Consider the following 21,134-nt stretch of genomic DNA (forward strand, 5'->3'; position numbering starts at 1 on the left):
GTATATGTGTCATATACTCGGTAGTACCTAGAACCCAGATGGCGCCTTTGGGCAATAGGGCTCGATATATCCTGCATTAGAGAGTTTTTTTTTTTTTTTTTTTACTTTCTATGTCCACAAACAATACCCTTATTTTTACCCTTGCTTTCATGCATCATTGCAGTATCAACGTTACCCTAGCTGCACTTTTTTGTATTTAGTATCATGTACTAAACTGGATTTCACTGTCTGTGTCTACAAACTATTGCCTGTAACGGGAGTTTATGTTGCATTACTAAAAATTTCAATAAAAATTATTGAATTAAAAAAAAATAGTGTGCCCGAAGCATCGCAAGGGCTTCGGTTGACTTCCAACTGTGTTCATGTTCACAGTGTCGACATTCGGGTAAAAAACCATGTTGACCTTTCCGACCTGTCGACCCAACGGTGTCGACTTAATGACTGCGCGTCTCTGCACTTCCCCCTTATACAACACTGCTGGTGTCTGCAGATCTGATTGTTACTGGGTTATGGTGAATGTCATATGCTGCAGATCTGATTGTTACTGACGCTTATAGTTTCCAAACCTATAAGCGTTGCCTGAAAACTCATCTCTTCAGGCAAGCTTATCAAATTCCAGAACCAGTCACAGAACCTTGCATTCTGGTGGAATCGAGGCAATAAAGAATACAGTATCTATCCTTATGTATCAATGCCTATTTCCCTATAGATTGTAAGCTTGCGAGCAGGGCCCTCCTACCTTTTGACTGTCTTAAAAGTCCCTGTTTGTTGTATCACTATCTCCTTTTGTAAAGCGCAACGGAATATGCTGCGCTCTATAAGTAACTTAATAAAAATAAAATAAATGAAATACTGGGTATTTATTGTAATGATGATTATGTAATGTAGTGATGTAGTGCAGTGTGTAGCGGGATGTAATGTAGTACAGCATGGAGGGAGATAGTCATGTAGTGCGGCGTGTATATATACAGGGGCGTAGCTATGGTAAGGCAGCCCCAGCCATCGCGGGGGGGAGCCGGTGTCACTGGGGCGCAGCAGGGTCACGGCACTCTCAAAGCCGAGCTCTGCTCAGTGCTCTGCTGCTGGGAGGAAGCTGGGTATATACTGTTGAGCCGCCTGTAGGTGGCGCTGCAGCGCACAGCTGAGCTCCTCGGCTGTCAGGAAGAAGCTCCTCTCTCTGTCTCAGGACATGGGGCTGCCTGATACACGGAGCTATGAATAGGTGACATGCTGATTTTACAGGTTTGTGTCCCTTGTTGTGGGTGCCAGTTGCAGGGGCATGGACAGGGGAAGAAAAGTGTGGGCACCATTAATGTAAGCTGGTGGCCCAGTGAGTACTATGTCTTGGTAGCTGCAGTGGGAAGGGGGAGGACTGGGTATATGGAAACTGGGTGCCCTCCATTGCTTGTGGGGGTTATTTGCTTTAGTATTGGTGTTTGTAAGTATGCTGTATGTGTGTATGTATGTATACTTTTTGTGTATGCTCTGTGTGTCTATAGCGTGTGTATGTTTATAAATATGCTGTATGTGTGCATGTTGTATGGTATCTGTGGTCGTATGCCATGTGTGTATGCTGTATGTGTGTGTGTATATGTAAATATGCTGTGTGTGTGCATGTATGGTATCTGTACCAGTATGCCATGTGTGTGTCCGTGTATGTCCTTTGTGTCTAAGGTATGTGTGCTTTAATGTCCTGTGTGTGAATGGTATGTGCGTGTGCGTGTCTGTATGGCATGTCCTGTGTGTATGTATGGCATGCGTGTGATTACTGTAGTGTGCATGTATGTTCTGTTTGTATGTATGTATGGTATGTGCGTGTATATTATGTGTGTCTGTATGGTATATGTGTGTGTTTGTGATGTGTGTCTGTATATATGGTATGTGTGCATGTATGTCCTGTTTGTATATATATATGTATGGTATGTGCGTGTATGGTATGTGTGTATGGTATGTGTGCATGTATGCCCTGTGTGTCTGCTATCTATTAGCCCCTGGTCCCTGGATGCCAGCATTCAGTATAGCGTCACTAGCATCCCTAATGCCTTTAGAAGAGCGGCCGCTGAACTTGAAATGAGTTAGGATGCCAATGCCGTAATACTGACAGCTAGAATCCTGATTGGTGAGTATGAAGGAAAGAGCGGAGCGAGACAGCGAAACGCTATGGAGAGAGTGGGGGTGTGAAGGAGAGAGAAATAGAGAGACAGTGATGGAAAGAAAAATAAAGTGTCAGAGAGAGAGAGAGAGAATCGGACCCTTTATATATTTTGCAATGGGACCCACAAGGTTCTAGTTATGCTCCTGCACCCCAATTGTTTGCCCTGAGTTGCTGGCAGCAGCACCAGAGCACCCTGACCTATGATAGTTTCATAGTAGGTAAGGCTGAAAAAAGACTTGCGTCCATCTAGTTCAACCTGGTATAGATATCCATTGCTGATTTGGTAGGTTCTGGTATTTTACAGACAAATTATATTTCTTATTTGTACCCATGGATGTTTTCTCCAGTAAATGATTGTCCAACTTTGCCTTGAACGCATTTGCCTCTTCCCAGAGGCTGCCCCGGTTCCTGCTGCTGGCCGTGCATGGGGTATAGAGGTGATGTCAATGGTGCCTGCAGCAGCACTGGAAATAACTTTCAATATGCCAGCTTAAAGTGCAATGTATGTACACTTCTAAACCTAGTAGCTTCTATACCCCTTCCCTACCCCCAGTACTGCCTATCCCTAATCCACCTTGGCCTCTCCCTAACCATACAGGAGCCGCTAGGCCGCAAGGCGGCCAATAGCGGCATTCGGGAGGCGGAGCCGCACGATGTACACAAACACCGTGCGGCTCCCTGCTGTCCGGGCTGGTTTCGCGTGTCGGTTTGTTTTTTTTGCCAAGACCCTTACCTGGACTACGTCGCGCTGGGACAGGTGAGTATGGTTTCCTTCCATAGGTTCCCACATGGATTTCTTCGGACTCCGGACCGCCGACGCCATCGCCGACAGGGATGCCGACAGGGATGCCGACATGGATACAGACACAGACCAGGACATCAGGACCAGGGCTACCTACGGGCTCAAGATAGGTAAGTATCAGTATGTATGTGTTATGGATGTATTAAACTTTTATTTTTCACGTGTGTCAGTGTGTTTATTGTACTATTTCTTTTACTGTTGAACTACAAGACCCAGCGGGCCCTTTAATGCCCCGCAGGCTGGGACTTGTGGTTCTCCAAGTCCCAGCTTGCGGTGGAGGCTTGCTGGGACTCATAGTTCACCAGTAAAAGACAATAGTTTTTATTCTATTTTTTACACCATTCCATCAGCCCGATGCCCACCGCCCAGAGGCATCGGGGATAGCACCAGGCTTCAGCCTCGTCAGGTAAGTCCTGGAGGGGGGGGGGGGGCCCCTTCATTGGGGGGGTCCCCACTCCCCCAGGGCCCCTGGCCAGGCTGACTGGTCGGTAGGGTTAATGCTTTGGCCGCGGGACCTTATATAATAAGTGTCCCCCGGCTGTGGCATTACCCTGCTGGCTGGTTGTGCCTGGGGCTAGTTCTTAAAATACGGGGGACCCCTAGTCATTTTGTCCCCCGTATTTTGGGAAACAGCCCCGGACCTGGAGCCTGGGGCTGGTTGTAAAAAATCAGGGAACCCCTATTTGTCGGGTTTCCTGATTTTTTTAATACCAGCCCCGGCTCCTTCAGCCTGGTGCTGGTTACGGCAGTGGGGGGGGGGACCCCATGCCGTTTTTTTTTTAACGGGTAAAGGGCTACCCCTTTCCCACTGCCAAAAAAATGGCTCTTACACGGTAAAAACACTGCTTTTTACCCAGTTAACAAATACCGGTATTTGTTACCCGTGTAAAGCAACCTGGAGCTTTCCCACTGCAGCTCTAACCGTTTAAAAAGGCTAAAAAAACGGCATTTTACCGCATAAAGCCTGCAGTGGGAAAGGGGCATTAGTTTTGTGTGCGCTTTGGAAAAGGGGTATGGCCACTGGAAAAGGGGGCATGTCTTTCAGTGAAGTGTACCACATCACATACACCACAATAGTAGGACTCCCTATACTATCTAGTACTAGTGCCCTTACACATTGTGCCACACAGTATGAGCCAAAATTCAAGGACAGCAAGGACAAAGGGACAGGGAGAGTGACAGCAGAGAGACAGTGGGAACACAGAGTGACAGCAGGGACACAGAGACGGCCACATATGTACTGTATATTGGGCATCATGGTACGTGGCATATGTATAATGCCCATTATACATATGCCGAACACTGTGAAGCCCATTCTACATATGCAGTACACCGTGATGCCCATTAAATATATATGCCCCACACCGTGTTGGCCATTATACATATGCCGAACACTTTGATGCCCATTATACATATGCTACACACCGTGATGCTCATTACAGATATGCCACACACTGAGATACCCATTACATATTATGGCACATAAGCTTGATGCAAGGGTCTTCATACTCGATGCCAAGGGGGTTTACATGCTCCTAGCCAGGGGGAAGCAGTCTGACAGCCGGGCAGAAAGCGGTGTGCTGCCCGGCTGTCTAAATAGCGGGTCCGCAGTTGCTGCAGTGAAACAGTGTGACTGCCAGGCAGAATTGGTCGGCTGCTTGGCTGTCTTTAGAGCGGGTATGCAGCAGTTTGAAATCTCGCGCTGGGTCACCAGCCAATAGGAGCTGGCAGCCAATCAGGAGTGGCAGTGGTGTCTCATGATTGGCTGCCAGGCCGCAAGCTCCTATAGACTGCCGGACTGGCGCAACATTTCAAACTGCTGCTTAGAACTGAACTTATAAAGGCAGGCGACAGGCAGTCCACCTCTTCTGTCCGGCTGACACTTTTCCCAGCAGCTGCTGCAGACCCGCTCTTTAGACAGCCAGGCAGCACATCCCTCTCTGCCCAGCTTCAATATGCGTATGCCAAAAAAAAAGAAGCAGTGCTCGAAGAAGGTGCGGGTATACTATACCGGTGAATGTGGCACCCCACAAGCTGGGGCACAAGTGCCAGCAGCATAAAGTAATGGAAACACTGTAAAAAGCATAAAGTAGCTGTGGCACTACAGGTGCCAGCATGACTGTGTATTAAAAAGTACTACTTGAGTTGCACAGAACTGAGCTTATATAGCTTGCAGCACAAAAGGGGTTAACAGCTCAGCTCACAGCAAGGCAGGTCAGTTTGCAAAAAGAAACATTGTTACAGAACTGACAAGTTTGCAGAAAAAGGTGGGAAATCCTGGATGGAATCTCTCCCTGGGAGTCTGACTGAGACAGGAGAGCAGAGTGAGAAGTGTGTAGTTGTTGACTGGTGAATGCTGAAGCTGGCAGAACCCTGAAGGCTGGGGAAAGCAGTGTGCCCTAAAGTGTATGGGGGGGCACAGACTGGCAGCATGCAGAGAGCACTGGTCAGTGAGGACAGCCTGTCAGCCCCATCAGCAAGTGTGCAGCTGCAAGGGTCAGAGAGTGGGCATGGCTGCACATTGCACCCCACACAACACCCCAGCTCCCCTAAAAAGCATTCAGCATGGCTGCACATTGCACCCCAACAACTAATGGGAAGAAAAAAACAACAACTGGCAAATATGCAAAATGACATTTAGGGGTGAGACAAAACCCAAAAGGGGTGCGCAGTGCAGGCATGCCTTTCAGGGAAGCTGGAGTGTGGTGAGGGGGATCCCGACATGCTTTGGGGCGTGACCCAGGGCCCCCATTTCAAAATGGCTGCAGTTTTTTTTTTTATGTCTTTTTTTTTGGGCTGCAGTCATTTTGAAATGGGGACACACAAACACGCCCAAAGAATGAATGGCACCCCACACAACACCCCAGCTCCCCTTAAAAGCATGCAGCATGGCTGCACATTGCACCAAGCACATGTTAAAATAAAAAACTTAAAGCAAACCCCCATAGCAAGTGCAATATTAGTGCATCACAATACTCACCTGCAAAAGAAAAGAAAAAATACACTCTGCTCTCTCCACGGGTGCTTGGGTCCTGGGAGAACCATTAGCATGCAGCACTCCACCCCTGCTGAAAACTAATGGCGAATGTACGCAGCAGGAAACTCGCTGATATGAGCGAGGAAGAGCGGGAATACATGCTCCCGCCCTCCCCCAGTCACCTGATACGCCAGATAGGCTGAGATTCACCGTTGGGGGCGGTGAATCTCAGCCACGTTGAATAGGCTGACTCGTCGAGTCCCGACGAATAGCCATGCTTGGAGAATCGCCGCTAAAAGCCGGCGAATTGTCGGCGAATAAAAAACTTGATTCGCCGTGGCCGGTGATAATTCTCATTGAATACCGCCCTATGTCCACTTGGATGGTAAAGAACTTTCACCTTTTTTTTTTTTTAAATGCGAACAGCTTGTGTCGACCCAAATCGGCATCTTCATGGTGAAAAAAGTCTCAGTCAAACTAGGTGTTTTATAGGGATGCAGTCAATTTACCGACGAACATTTGACCAACTGTTGTTATGTTGTTATACCAATGCCCATTGACCGACAGTCAAAATACCGAAACGGTTATTATACCGACATTAATTATGCCGACATGTTGAAAAGACAGACATGGTTAAAATCTTGATGTTAAATATGCCTACACATGCGTTTTCAAGCACTTTTTCCCCAAAACACTTTTTCATACTTTACCATCCCAATGCTCCTGGATTGGGAGTAGAATAGTGTGCTAAGCACAGTGAGGCACCGTGCCCGGAGCCTCTCCCTGGCTGTGGGGCCAGGTAAGAAACCCCCAGGGCAGCTGAGTAATGAGCCCCGGGGGCAGCTGCTCGGGACTCCCACAGGCAACCCGGCGTGTGACGATGTTTCCTTTTTTTTTTTTTTTTTTTCTCAAGGTGCATGGATCACGGAGCATAGCTCTCTCCCCCCTGACACCCAGAAGTCCCAACGACGAGTACTGATTGGCCCACGGGCCATTCAGTCACATATAATGGCTGACCATCGATAGCTAAAACTATCGATGGTTATCCATCAAATAGTTTGCCACTATCAATGGCTGGGTGCAGAATCGCCATCGATGGCAACCATTGATGGCCTCTGTACCGATGGTCATCCCTAGTTACAGGCAGCAGCAGCATCACTCTCCCGAGTCCCTCCTCTTTTTCCTCAGCTGTGTGTTTAGTGCCGCCCACTTTCCTCCCCTTCCTTAGCAACAACCCGATAGTAAGACTTCCTGTGCTCTGCCTCTGCAGTGCTGAGCATTCTGCACACGTGGGTGGCTGTGTGCACTGGAGGAGCACTGCAGCCAGCAATACCAGCTCTCAGGTATGTGATATATGTGCTGGGGAGGGAGTAAGTGACATGTTAATATGTCCAGGGGGTTAATAATGTCATGGTAATGTGTTCTGGGAGGGTGAGGCCCAGGGGAGAGACATTTTAATGTGTTCTGGGAGGGGGGAGGGGGCTGACATGTGTGCAGGTGTTAGTGACATTTTAATGGGTGTTGTGGGGGTGACATGGTAATGTGTGCTAGGGGAGACTACATGTTGATGTGTGCTGGGGGCTGACCTCTCAATGGGTGCTTGGAGGGGCTGACATGTTAATGGGTGCAGGGGGGCTGACATGTTAATGGTTGCTGGGGGGGGGGGGTCATGTTAATGGTTGCTAGGGGGGGGGGGGCTGACCGATATGGCTGCCTGCTGGATCCACTGGAGCCCCTCAGGCGCTTTCGGCTGCTTACTAGTAGCTATAGGCCAGATGAACTAGACTGCTGCTACTCCCCAAAAAAACTTCCAGAAATGCAACCATTGCTGTATAAGGGGAAATCAGTCACAGGGGGATACGGTCGCATTGTTGACAGCACTTAGGTTGACAGGTGTCTAGGTCGACATGGGTGAAGGTCGACAGGTATCAAGGTCGACATGGGTTTAGGTCGACACAGTGCTAGGTCGACATGGGTTAGGTCGGAAGGTCGACATGTTTTCTTTTACAGTTTTTTGAGCCGACAGGCAGTAGTTCATGCCCTAACATCCACTAGGGCATGGTGGGAGAATAAAATAGTGTGCCCGAGAGGGGCGTGGCTTCGGCGGACATGGAGTAGCTGCTTCCAACCTGAGCTCTCCGTCCCCGATATCCTGTATCTATATCCTGCATGCACTTATACTGCTCCTGGACCACACTGCTGGTGGGGGAATATCCCCAGAACAGATTAAGCCCCATCTCGTTCCTGTACCTGGTGTGCGGCCTAACTTACAGCCGAGGGAGCCTGCCGGAGGTCACGCAGGGCGCCGCGGACGCCATTTTCTTTCCCCTGCCAGGTGCCGCTGTCGTGTGTGCCCTGCGTGTCTTCCTCTTTACGGACAGGAGGCGCGCTACTGCGGAGGGACGCCGCCGGGCTACTGTGTGTGTGCTGCCTGTCCGGGTGAGTCTGTTTGGCCGCCCTCTCTCCCCCGTTTGCTGTGCGCCTGGAAGGGCGCCTCCTGCCACCCCCGTCCTGCCCTCCAGGCTGCTGGGATCTACAGCGCGTCACGGCGCCTGAATTTGCTGGTCAGCCATCTTGGCCGGGGGGGTCCCAGCAGGTCTGCCATCATAATCTACCTCTCCTGTGTTTGAGTCTGGGACTGCCTGCATTTACTGTGAATACATTAACACCGCTTGTAGCAAGTCTTGATTTATAACTGTCACTGCTCTGAGAGTGATATAAAATCTCATACTAGCCAGATCCTTTAGTGCTACAAGGTAATTTGGACAATATCCTGCTGACACCTATGGTACACACTGGTGGTGTGCTAGCCACCACCATTTTGCCATTGCTTTCCATATTGAGTATCATCTAACTTTCTAGGATGTCAGGCTTTGTGCAACAAATCCTCCAGGCCATCAATTCCTCCACTCAGAGGCTACTTGCCAAACTTGATACTATGGTGGGTGCACCTATAACTCCTGAAAATATGACCTCTGTGTCATCTGCGCTAGATTGGCAACAGGACCCTCCTGTCAGGGAGGTAGTGTCTTCTTCATCCACTACTCTCTTTTCAACTCCTGCAGATGAGGAATCTATAAAAATCAGTTCTGCAGCTGCAACAATGGATCCAACCTGCCAAATAGATGCTTCTAACACTGCCTCTGCTACTGTTACGGTACCAGCTGTTGCGGCCTCTTCGGAGCTCCGTTGTACGACTCTCGCAGTGACACTACAGCTACGAAAACCCCTCTGCACCTACTCCTTACATCTATTTCCATATTTCTGGATTGATGGGACACTCCTGGATCTCTTGTCCATGTACTTTCGGCTCCTATGTGCATGTCCTTGGGTGTACGATGGAGGGACTGTTGTCTTTAAGACTCTGCGGGGGAGGAGGGCCTGGCCCGACTAATATTTTTCATACTCTTACGCTCCAAAATATCTTCGTTGTTAACTGAGGCTTGGCCGGTTTAATACTTTCATCTCCTGTGCTTTTACATGTCTGCTGGTTTAGTGACCGTTTTGTATGTTTCCATGATATATAACTTTCGCAGATTCTACTTTGTTGCCTAATACTGAGACGGGATCATTTTATATTGTAATTATGCTGCAGCATCCTTGCTATACTAGTTAATAATTACAGCCATTGCCCCATTTAGCCCATTCGCCTATTATCCGACCATATGGGGGGGGGGGAGGATGGGGGGGTGGGGGGAAGGGGTGAATTAGGATTTTAGGCTAGGTTAGCTAATATAAGCTGAAGGCCACTAATTTATCCCCTCTTAGTAATAGTAGTATAGACAGTTGGGAAGAGGAGGGTAGGTTGTTCGGGATCCAGGTATACCTAGGTTGGGGTTAGGTCATACAGGGTGGGGGTATTTTGGGAAGGTTTATTTTGGGTTTTTGGGGGGGTTTTGCTTTGGGTAGGTTAAGTATTATATTCAAGATAGTGGGTTACTTATTTTTACAATTTATTTTACTCCCCTTGTCTGACCAGACCTACAATTCTGCAATAATAATTTCTCCTAGTCTAGTAACTTCTTAGCTGGGAAATATACTGTCCTATCAGACTATATCCGCTCTGTCATACTTTTTATTATATTGTGGTGTGGTATTTCACTCTGTATGTATATGTGTCATATACTCGGTAGTACCTAGAACCCAGATGGCGCCTTTGGGCAATAGGGCTCGATATATCCTGCATTAGAGAGTTTTTTTTTTTTTTTTACTTTCTATGTCCACAAACAATACCCTTATTTTTACCCTTGCTTTCATGCATCATTGCAGTATCAACGTTACCCTAGCTGCACTTTTTTGTATTTAGTATCATGTACTAAACTGGATTTCACTGTCTGTGTCTACAAACTATTGCCTGTAACGGGAGTTTATGTTGCATTACTAAAAATTTCAATAAAAATTATTGAATTAAAAAAAAATAGTGTGCCCGAAGCATCGCAAGGGCTTCGGTTGACTTCCAACTGTGTTCATGTTCACAGTGTCGACATTCGGGTAAAAAACCATGTTGACCTTTCCGACCTGTCGACCCAACGGTGTCGACTTAATGACTGCGCGTCTCTGCACTTCCCCCTTATACAACACTGCTGGTGTCTGCAGATCTGATTGTTACTGGGTTATGGTGAATGTCATATGCTGCAGATCTGATTGTTACTGACGCTTATAGTTTCCAAACCTATAAGCGTTGCCTGAAAACTCATCTCTTCAGGCAAGCTTATCAAATTCCAGAACCAGTCACAGAACCTTGCATTCTGGTGGAATCGAGGCAATAAAGAATACAGTATCTATCCTTATGTATCAATGCCTATTTCCCTATAGATTGTAAGCTTGCGAGCAGGGCCCTCCTACCTTTTGACTGTCTTAAAAGTCCCTGTTTGTTGTATCACTATCTCCTTTTGTAAAGCGCAACGGAATATGCTGCGCTCTATAAGTAACTTAATAAAAATAAAATAAATGAAATACTGGGTATTTATTGTAATGATGATTATGTAATGTAGTGATGTAGTGCAGTGTGTAGCGGGATGTAATGTAGTACAGCATGGAGGGAGATAGTCATGTAGTGCGGCGTGTATATATACAGGGGCGTAGCTATGGTAAGGCAGCCCCAGCCATCGCGGGGGGGAGCCGGTGTCACTGGGGCGCAGCAGGGTCACGGCACTCTCAAAGCCGAGCTCTGCTCAGTGCTCTGCTGCTGGGAGGAAGCTGGGTATATACTGTTGAGCCGCCTGTAGGTGGCGCTGCAGCGCACAGCTGAGCTCCTCGGCTGTCAGGAAGAAGCTCCTCTCTCTGTCTCAGGACATGGGGCTGCCTGATACACGGAGCTATGAATAGGTGACATGCTGATTTTACAGGTTTGTGTCCCTTGTTGTGGGTGCCAGTTGCAGGGGCATGGACAGGGAAAGAAAAGTGTGGGCACCATTAATGTAAGCTGGTGGCCCAGTGAGTACTATGTCTTGGTAGCTGCAGTGGGAAGGGGGAGGACTGGGTATATGGAAACTGGGTGCCCTCCATTGCTTGTGGGGGTTATTTGCTTTAGTATTGGTGTTTGTAAGTATGCTGTATGTGTGTATGTATGTATACTTTTTGTGTATGCTCTGTGTGTCTATAGCGTGTGTATGTTTATAAATATGCTGTATGTGTGCATGTTGTATGGTATCTGTGGTCGTATGCCATGTGTGTATGCTGTATGTGTGTGTGTATATGTAAATATGCTGTGTGTGTGCATGTATGGTATCTGTACCAGTATGCCATGTGTGTGTCCGTGTATGTCCTTTGTGTCTAAGGTATGTGTGCTTTAATGTCCTGTGTGTGAATGGTATGTGCGTGTGCGTGTCTGTATGGCATGTCCTGTGTGTATGTATGGCATGCGTGTGATTACTGTAGTGTGCATGTATGTTCTGTTTGTATGTATGTATGGTATGTGCGTGTATATTATGTGTGTCTGTATGGTATATGTGTGTGTGTGTCTGTATATATGGTATGTGTGCATGTATGTCCTGTTTGTATATATATATATGTATGGTATGTGCGTGTATGGTATGTGTGTATGGTATGTGTGCATGTATGCCCTGTGTGTCTGCTATCTATTAGCCCCTGGTCCCTGGATGCCAGCATTCAGTATAGCGTCACTAGCATCCCTAATGCCTTTAGAAGAGCGGCCGCTGAACTTGAAATGAGTTAGGATGCCAATGCCGTAATACTGACAGCTAGAATCCTGATTGGTGAGTATGAAGGAAAGAGCGGAGCGAGACAGCGAAACGCTATGGAGAGAGTGGGGGTGTGAAGGAGAGAGAAATAGAGAGACAGTGATGGAAAGAAAAATAAAGTGTCAGAGAGAGAGAGAGAATCGGACCCTTTATATATTTTGCAATGGGACCCACAAGGTTCTAGTTATGCTCCTGCACCCCAATTGTTTGCCCTGAGTTGCTGGCAGCAGCACCAGAGCACCCTGACCTATGATAGTTTCATAGTAGGTAAGGCTGAAAAAAGACTTGCGTCCATCTAGTTCAACCTGGTATAGATATCCATTGCTGATTTGGTAGGTTCTGGTATTTTACAGACAAATTATATTTCTTATTTGTACCCATGGATGTTTTCTCCAGTAAATGATTGTCCAACTTTGCCTTGAACGCATTTAATGAGCCAGCCGTTACCACCTCTCTGGGAAGAGAGTTCCAGAGTTTGACTGTTCTGACCGTAAAGAAATTCTTTCTACTAGCTGAATGAAATCTTTTTTCTTCTAATCTATACTCATGCCCTCGCGTCCTAGATTCCTTTCTAGTAGAAAATAGGGTGTGTGACAGTTCCTTATATTGGCCCTTGATATACTTGTACATATTGAGCATGTCCCCCATCATCCTTTTTCATCTCCCACAGCAGCAGCGTGTCTCCTGGGCAGCAGAACTTGCTGCTGCAGTGCAGACTCCACCCTTCCTGTCCTAGAGACCAACCAAGCTATCACACGCGCAAAGCCCAGGAGGAGCGGCCATCAAAAAGCACCCGTCGTGACCTTCAAGATAATGGTTGTGACCCACTGCCATCCTCGCGCTTCAGTGTCCTCTCCTGGCTGCAGTTCTAGCATCTGGTAAGATGTGTTTTGCTTGGTTTCGGGTCAGAAGATGGGGTAACTGGCGCTCATTTAGGGCACCCTCATATGTTTGTGTGTCAGGATGGTGCTCTCTTCCCAGAGGCTGCCCCGGTTCCTGCTGCTGGCCGTGCATGGGGTATAGAGGTGATGTCAATGGTGCCTGCAGCAGCACTGGAAATAACTTTCAATATGCCAGCTTAAAGTGCAATGTATGTACACTTCTAAACCTAGTAGCTTCTATACCCCTTCCCTACCCCCAGTACTGCCTATCCCTAATCCACCTTGGCCTCTCCCTAACCATACAGGAGCCGCTAGGCCGCAAGGCGGCCAATAGCGGCATTCGGGAGGCGGAGCCACACGATGTACACAAACACCGTGCGGCTCCCTGCTGTCCGGGCTGGTTTCGCGTGTCGGTTTTTTTTTTTTTGCCAAGACCCTTACCTGGACTACGTCGCGCTGGGACAGGTGAGTATGGTTTCCTTCCATAGGTTCCCACATGGATTTCTTCGGACTCCGGACCGCCGACGCCATCGCCGACAGGGATGCCGACAGGGATGCCGACATGGATACAGACGCAGACACAGACCAGGACATCAGGACCAGGGCTACCTACGGGCTCAAGATAGGTAAGTATCAGTATGTATGTGTTATGGATGTATTAAACTTTTATTTTTCACGTGTGTCAGTGTGTTTATTGTACGATTTCTTTTACTGTGGAACTACAAGACCCAGCGGGCCCTTTAATGCCCCGCAGGCTGGGACTTGTGGTTCTCCAAGTCCCAGCTTGCGGTGGAGGCTTGCTGGGACTCATAGTTCACCAGTAAAAGACAATAGTTTTTATTCTATTTTTTACACCATTCCATCAGCCCGATGCCCACCGCCCAGAGGCATCGGGGATAGCACCAGGCTTCAGCCTCGTCAGGTAAGTCCTGGAGGGGGGGGGGGGCCCCCTTCATTGGGGGGGTCCCCACTCCCCCAGGGCCCCTGGCCAGGCTGACTGGTCGGTAGGGTTAATGCTTTGGCCGCGGGACCTTATATAATAAGTGTCCCCCGGCTGTGGCATTACCCTGCTGGCTGGTTGTGCCTGGGGCTAGTTCTTAAAATACGGGGGACCCCTAGTCATTTTGTCCCCCGTATTTTGGGAAACAGCCCCGGACCTGGAGCCTGGGGCTGGTTGTAAAAAATCAGGGAACCCCTATTTGTCGGGTTTCCTGATTTTTTTAATACCAGCCCCGGCTCCTTCAGCCTGGTGCTGGTTACGGCAGTGGGGGGGGGGACCCCATGCCGTTTTTTTTTTAACGGGTAAAGGGCTACCCCTTTCCCACTGCCAAAAAAATGGCTCTTACACGGTAAAAACACTGCTTTTTACCCAGTTAACAAATACCGGTATTTGTTACCCGTGTAAAGCAACCTGGAGCTTTCCCACTGCAGCTCTAACCGTTTAAAAAGGCTAAAAAAACGGCATTTTACCGCATAAAGCCTGCAGTGGGAAAGGGGCATTAGTTTTGTGTGCGCTTTGGAAAAGGGGTATGGCCACTGGAAAAGGGGGCATGTCTTTCAGTGAAGTGTACCACATCACATACACCACAATAGTAGGACTCCCTATACTATCTAGTACTAGTGCCCTTACACATTGTGCCACACAGTATGAGCCAAAATTCAAGGACAGCAAGGACAAAGGGACAGGGAGAGTGACAGCAGAGAGACAGTGGGAACACAGAGTGACAGCAGGGACACAGAGACGGCCACATATGTACTGTATATTGGGCATCATGGTACGTGGCATATGTATAATGCCCATTATACATATGCCGAACACTGTGAAGCCCATTCTACATATGCAGTACACCGTGATGCCCATTAAATATATATGCCCCACACCGTGATGGCCATTATACATATGCCGAACACTTTGATGCCCATTATACATATGCTACACACCGTGATGCTCATTACAGATATGCCACACACTGAGATACCCATTACATATTATGGCACATAAGCTTGATGCAAGGGTCTTCATACTCGATGCCAAGGGGGTTTACATGCTCCTAGCCAGGGGGAAGCAGTCTGACAGCCGGGCAGAAAGCGGTGTGCTGCCCGGCTGTCTAAATAGCGGGTCCGCAGTTGCTGCAGTGAAACAGTGTGACTGCCAGGCAGAATTGGTCGGCTGCTTGGCTGTCTTTAGAGCGGGTATGCAGCAGTTTGAAATCTCGCGCTGGGTCACCAGCCAATAGGAGCTGGCAGCCAATCAGGAGTGGCAGTGGTGTCTCATGATTGGCTGCCAGGCCGCAAGCTCCTATAGACTGCCGGACTGGCGCAACATTTCAAACTGCTGCTTAGAACTGAACTTATAAAGGCAGGCGACAGGCAGTCCACCTCTTCTGTCCGGCTGACACTTTTCCCAGCAGCTGCTGCAGACCCGCTCTTTAGACAGCCAGGCAGCACATCCCTCTCTGCCCCTCTCTGCCCAGCTTCAATATGCGTATGCCAAAAAAAAAGAAGCAGTGCTCGAAGAAGGTGCGGGTATACTATACCGGTGAATGTGGCACCCCACAAGCTGGGGCACAAGTGCCAGCAGCATAAAGTAATGGAAACACTGTAAAAAGCATAAAGTAGCTGTGGCACTACAGGTGCCAGCATGACTGTGTATTAAAAAGTACTACTTGAGTTGCACAGAACTGAGCTTATATAGCTTGCAGCACAAAAGGGGTTAACAGCTCAGCTCACAGCAAGGCAGGTCAGTTTGCAAAAAGAAACATTGTTACAGAACTGACAAGTTTGCAGAAAAAGGTGGGAAATCCTGGATGGAATCTCTCCCTGGGAGTCTGACTGAGACAGGAGAGCAGAGTGAGAAGTGTGTAGTTGTTGACTGGTGAATGCTGAAGCTGGCAGAACCCTGAAGGCTGGGGAAAGCAGTGTGCCCTAAAGTGTATGGGGGGGCACAGACTGGCAGCATGCAGAGAGCACTGGTCAGTGAGGACAGCCTGTCAGCCCCATCAGCAAGTGTGCAGCTGCAAGGGTCAGAGAGTGGGCATGGCTGCACATTGCACCCCACACAACACCCCAGCTCCCCTAAAAAGCATTCAGCATGGCTGCACATTGCACCCCAACAACTAATGGGAAGAAAAAAACAACAACTGGCAAATATGCAAAATGACATTTAGGGGTGAGACAAAACCCAAAAGGGGTGCGCAGTGCAGGCATGCCTTTCAGGGAAGCTGGAGTGTGGTGAGGGGGATCCCGACATGCTTTGGGGCGTGACCCAGGGCCCCCATTTCAAAATGGCTGCAGTTTTTTTTTTTATGTCTTTTTTTTTGGGCTGCAGTCATTTTGAAATGGGGACACACAAACACGCCCAAAGAATGAATGGCACCCCACACAACACCCCAGCTCCCCTTAAAAGCATGCAGCATGGCTGCACATTGCACCAAGCACATGTTAAAATAAAAAACTTAAAGCAAACCCCCATAGCAAGTGCAATATTAGTGCATCACAATACTCACCTGCAAAAGAAAAGAAAAAATACACTCTGCTCTCTCCACGGGTGCTTGGGTCCTGGGAGAACCATTAGCATGCAGCACTCCACCCCTGCTGAAAACTAATGGCGAATGTACGCAGCAGGAAACTCGCTGATATGAGCGAGGAAGAGCGGGAATACATGCTCCCGCCCTCCCCCAGTCACCTGATACGCCAGATAGGCTGAGATTCACCGTTGGGGGCGGTGAATCTCAGCCACGTTGAATAGGCTGACTCGTCGAGTCCCGACGAATAGCCATGCTTGGAGAATCGCCGCTAAAAGCCGGCGAATTGTCGGCGAATAAAAAACTTGATTCGCCGTGGCCGGTGATAATTCTCATTGAATACCGCCCTATGTCCACTTGGATGGTAAAGAACTTTCACCTTTTTTTTTTTTTAAATGCGAACAGCTTGTGTCGACCCAAATCGGCATCTTCATGGTGAAAAAAGTCTCAGTCAAACTAGGTGTTTTATAGGGATGCAGTCAATTTACCGACGAACATTTGACCAACTGTTGTTATGTTGTTATACCAATGCCCATTGACCGACAGTCAAAATACCGAAACGGTTATTATACCGACATTAATTATGCCGACATGTTGAAAAGACAGACATGGTTAAAATCTTGATGTTAAATATGCCTACACATGCGTTTTCAAGCACTTTTTCCCCAAAACACTTTTTCATACTTTACCATCCCAATGCTCCTGGATTGGGAGTAGAATAGTGTGCTAAGCACAGTGAGGCACCGTGCCCGGAGCCTCTCCCTGGCTGTGGGGCCAGGTAAGAAACCCCCAGGGCAGCTGAGTAATGAGCCCCGGGGGCAGCTGCTCGGGACTCCCACAGGCAACCCGGCGTGTGACGATGTTTCCTTGTTTTTTTTTTTTTTTCTCAAGGTGCATGGATCACGGAGCATAGCTCTCTCCCCCCTGACACCCAGAAGTCCCAACGACGAGTACTGATTGGCCCACGGGCCATTCAGTCACATATAATGGCTGACCATCGATAGCTAAAACTATCGATGGTTATCCATCAAATAGTTTGCCACTATCAATGGCTGGGTGCAGAATCGCCATCGATGGCAACCATTGATGGCCTCTGTACCGATGGTCATCCCTAGTTACAGGCAGCAGCAGCATCACTCTCCCGAGTCCCTCCTCTTTTTCCTCAGCTGTGTGTTTAGTGCCGCCCACTTTCCTCCCCTTCCTTAGCAACAACCCGATAGTAAGACTTCCTGTGCTCTGCCTCTGCAGTGCTGAGCATTCTGCACACGTGGGTGGCTGTGTGCACTGGAGGAGCACTGCAGCTAGCAATACCAGCTCTCAGGTATGTGATATATGTGCTGGGGAGGGAGTAAGTGACATGTTAATATGTCCAGGGGGTTAATAATGTCATGGTAATGTGTTCTGGGAGGGTGAGGCCCAGGGGAGAGACATTTTAATGTGTTCTGGGAGGGGGGAGGGGGCTGACATGTGTGCAGGTGTTAGTGACATTTTAATGGGTGTTGTGGGGGTGACATGGTAATGTGTGCTAGGGGAGACTACATGTTGATGTGTGCTGGGGGCTGACCTCTCAATGGGTGCTTGGAGGGGCTGACATGTTAATGGGTGCAGGGGGGCTGACATGTTAATGGTTGCTGGGGGGGGGGGGGGCTGACATGTTAATGGTTGCTAGGGGGGGGGGGGCTGACCGATATGGCTGCCTGCTGGATCCACTGGAGCCCCTCAGGCGCTTTCGGCTGCTTACTAGTAGCTATAGGCCAGATGAACTAGACTGCTGCTACTCCCCAAAAAAACTTCCAGAAATGCAACCATTGCTGTATAAGGGGAAATCAGTCACAGGGGGATACGGTCGCATTGTTGACAGCACTTAGGTTGACAGGTGTCTAGGTCGACATGGGTGAAGGTCGACAGGTATCAAGGTCGACATGGGTTTAGGTCGACACAGTGCTAGGTCGACATGGGTTAGGTCGGAAGGTCGACATGTTTTCTTTTACAGTTTTTTGAGCCGACAGGCAGTAGTTCATGCCCTAACATCCACTAGGGCATGGTGGGAGAATAAAATAGTGTGCCCGAGAGGGGCGTGGCTTCGGCGGACATGGAGTAGCTGCTTCCAACCTGAGCTCTCCGTCCCCGATATCCTGTATCTATATCCTGCATGCACTTATACTGCTCCTGGACCACACTGCTGGTGGGGGAATATCCCCAGAACAGATTAAGCCCCATCTCGTTCCTGTACCTGGTGTGCGGCCTGACTTACAGCCGAGGGAGCCTGCCGGAGGTCACGCAGGGCGCCGCGGACGCCATTTTCTTTCCCCTGCCAGGTGCCGCTGTCGTGTGTGCCCTGCGTGTCTTCCTCTTCACGGACAGGAGGCGCGCTACTGCGGAGGGACGCCGCCGGGCTACTGTGTGTGTGCTGCCTGTCCGGGTGAGTCTGTTTGGCCGCCCTCTCTCCCCCGTTTGCTGTGCGCCTGGAAGGGCGCCTCCTGCCACCCCCGTCCTGCCCTCCAGGCTGCTGGGATCTACAGCGCGTCACGGCGCCTGAATTTGCTGGTCAGCCATCTTGGCCGGGGGGGTCCCAGCAGGTCTGCCATCATAATCTACCTCTCCTGTGTTTGAGTCTGGGACTGCCTGCATTTACTGTGAATACATTAACACCGCTTGTAGCAAGTCTTGATTTATAACTGTCACTGCTCTGAGAGTGATATAAAATCTCATACTAGCCAGATCCTTTAGTGCTACAAGGTAATTTGGACAATATCCTGCTGACACCTATGGTACACACTGGTGGTGTGCTAGCCACCACCATTTTGCCATTGCTTTCCATATTGAGTATCATCTAACTTTCTAGGATGTCAGGCTTTGTGCAACAAATCCTCCAGGCCATCAATTCCTCCACTCAGAGGCTACTTGCCAAACTTGATACTATGGTGGGTGCACCTATAACTCCTGAAAATATGACCTCTGTGTCATCTGCGCTAGATTGGCAACAGGACCCTCCTGTCAGGGAGGTAGTGTCTTCTTCATCCACTACTCTCTTTTCAACTCCTGCAGATGAGGAATCTATAAAAATCAGTTCTGCAGCTGCAACAATGGATCCAACCTGCCAAATAGATGCTTCTAACACTGCCTCTGCTACTGTTACGGTACCAGCTGTTGCGGCCTCTTCGGAGCTCCGTTGTACGACTCTCGCAGTGACACTACAGCTACGAAAACCCCTCTGCACCTACTCCTTACATCTATTTCCATATTTCTGGATTGATGGGACACTCCTGGATCTCTTGTCCATGTACTTTCGGCTCCTATGTGCATGTCCTTGGGTGTACGATGGAGGGACTGTTGTCTTTAAGACTCTGCGGGGGAGGAGGGCCTGGCCCGACTAATATTTTTCATACTCTTACGCTCCAAAATATCTTCGTTGTTAACTGAGGCTTGGGCGGTTTAATACTTTCATCTCCTGTGCTTTTACATGTCTGCTGGTTTAGTGACCGTTTTGTATGTTTCCATGATATATAACTTTCGCAGATTCTACTTTGTTGCCTAATACTGAGACGGGATCATTTTATATTGTAATTATGCTGCAGCATCCTTGCTATACTAGTTAATAATTACAGCCATTGCCCCATTTAGCCCATTCGCCTATTATCCGACCATATGGGGGGGGGGGGGGAGGAGGATGGGGGGGTGGGGGGGAAGGGGTGAATTAGGATTTTAGGCTAGGTTAGCTAATATAAGCTGAAGGCCACTAATTTATCCCCTCTTAGTAATAGTAGTATAGACAGTTGGGAAGAGGAGGGTAGGTTGTTCGGGATCCAGGTATACCTAGGTTGGGGTTAGGTCATACAGGGTGGGGGTATTTTGGGAAGGTTTATTTTGGGTTTTTGGGGGGGTTTTGCTTTGGGTAGGTTAGGTATTATATTCAAGATAGTGGGTTACTTATTTTTACATTTTATTTTACTCCCCTTGTCTGACCAGACCTACAATTCTGCAATAATAATTTCTCCTAGTCTAGTAACTTCTTAGCTGGGAAATATACTGTCCTATCAGACTATATCCGCTCTGTCATACTTTTTATTATATTGTGGTGTGGTATTTCACTCTGTATGTATATGTGTCATATACTCGGTAGTACCTAGAACCCAGATGGCGCCTTTGGGCAATAGGGCTCGATATATCCTGCATTAGAGAGTTTTTTTTTTGTTTTTTTTTTACTTTCTATGTCCACAAACAATACCCTTATTTTTACCCTTGCTTTCATGCATCATTGCAGTATCAACGTTACCCTAGCTGCACTTTTTTGTATTTAGTATCATGTACTAAACTGGATTTCACTGTCTGTGTCTACAAACTATTGCCTGTAACGGGAGTTTATGTTGCATTACTAAAAATTTCAATAAAAATTATTGAATTAAAAAAAAATAGTGTGCCCGAAGCATCGCAAGGGCTTCGGTTGACTTCCAACTGTGTTCATGTTCACAGTGTCGACATTCGGGTAAAAAACCATGTTGACCTTTCCGACCTGTCGACCCAACGGTGTCGACTTAATGACTGCGCGTCTCTGCACTTCCCCCTTATACAACACTGCTGGTGTCTGCAGA

General features: G+C 48.3%; 1 long non-coding RNA gene across 1 annotated transcript in view; it reads left to right on the forward strand.

Moving 5' to 3' along the window:
- The first annotated feature begins 12,768 nt into the window (after positions 1 to 12,768).
- The window catches only part of LOC146055578 (uncharacterized), a 32,763-nt gene continuing 24,397 nt past the window's right edge, over positions 12,769 to 21,134 (forward strand). The window contains exon 1 of the long non-coding RNA XR_014468771.1: positions 12,769 to 13,015. This is a non-coding gene — a long non-coding RNA (uncharacterized LOC146055578). The remainder of the gene's footprint in view (positions 13,016 to 21,134) is intronic.

This window comes from Crinia signifera, unplaced genomic scaffold, assembly GCF_055691185.1.
Source record: "Crinia signifera unplaced genomic scaffold, ASM5569118v1 HAP2_SCAFFOLD_495, whole genome shotgun sequence".
NCBI lineage: Eukaryota > Metazoa > Chordata > Amphibia > Anura > Myobatrachidae > Crinia > Crinia signifera.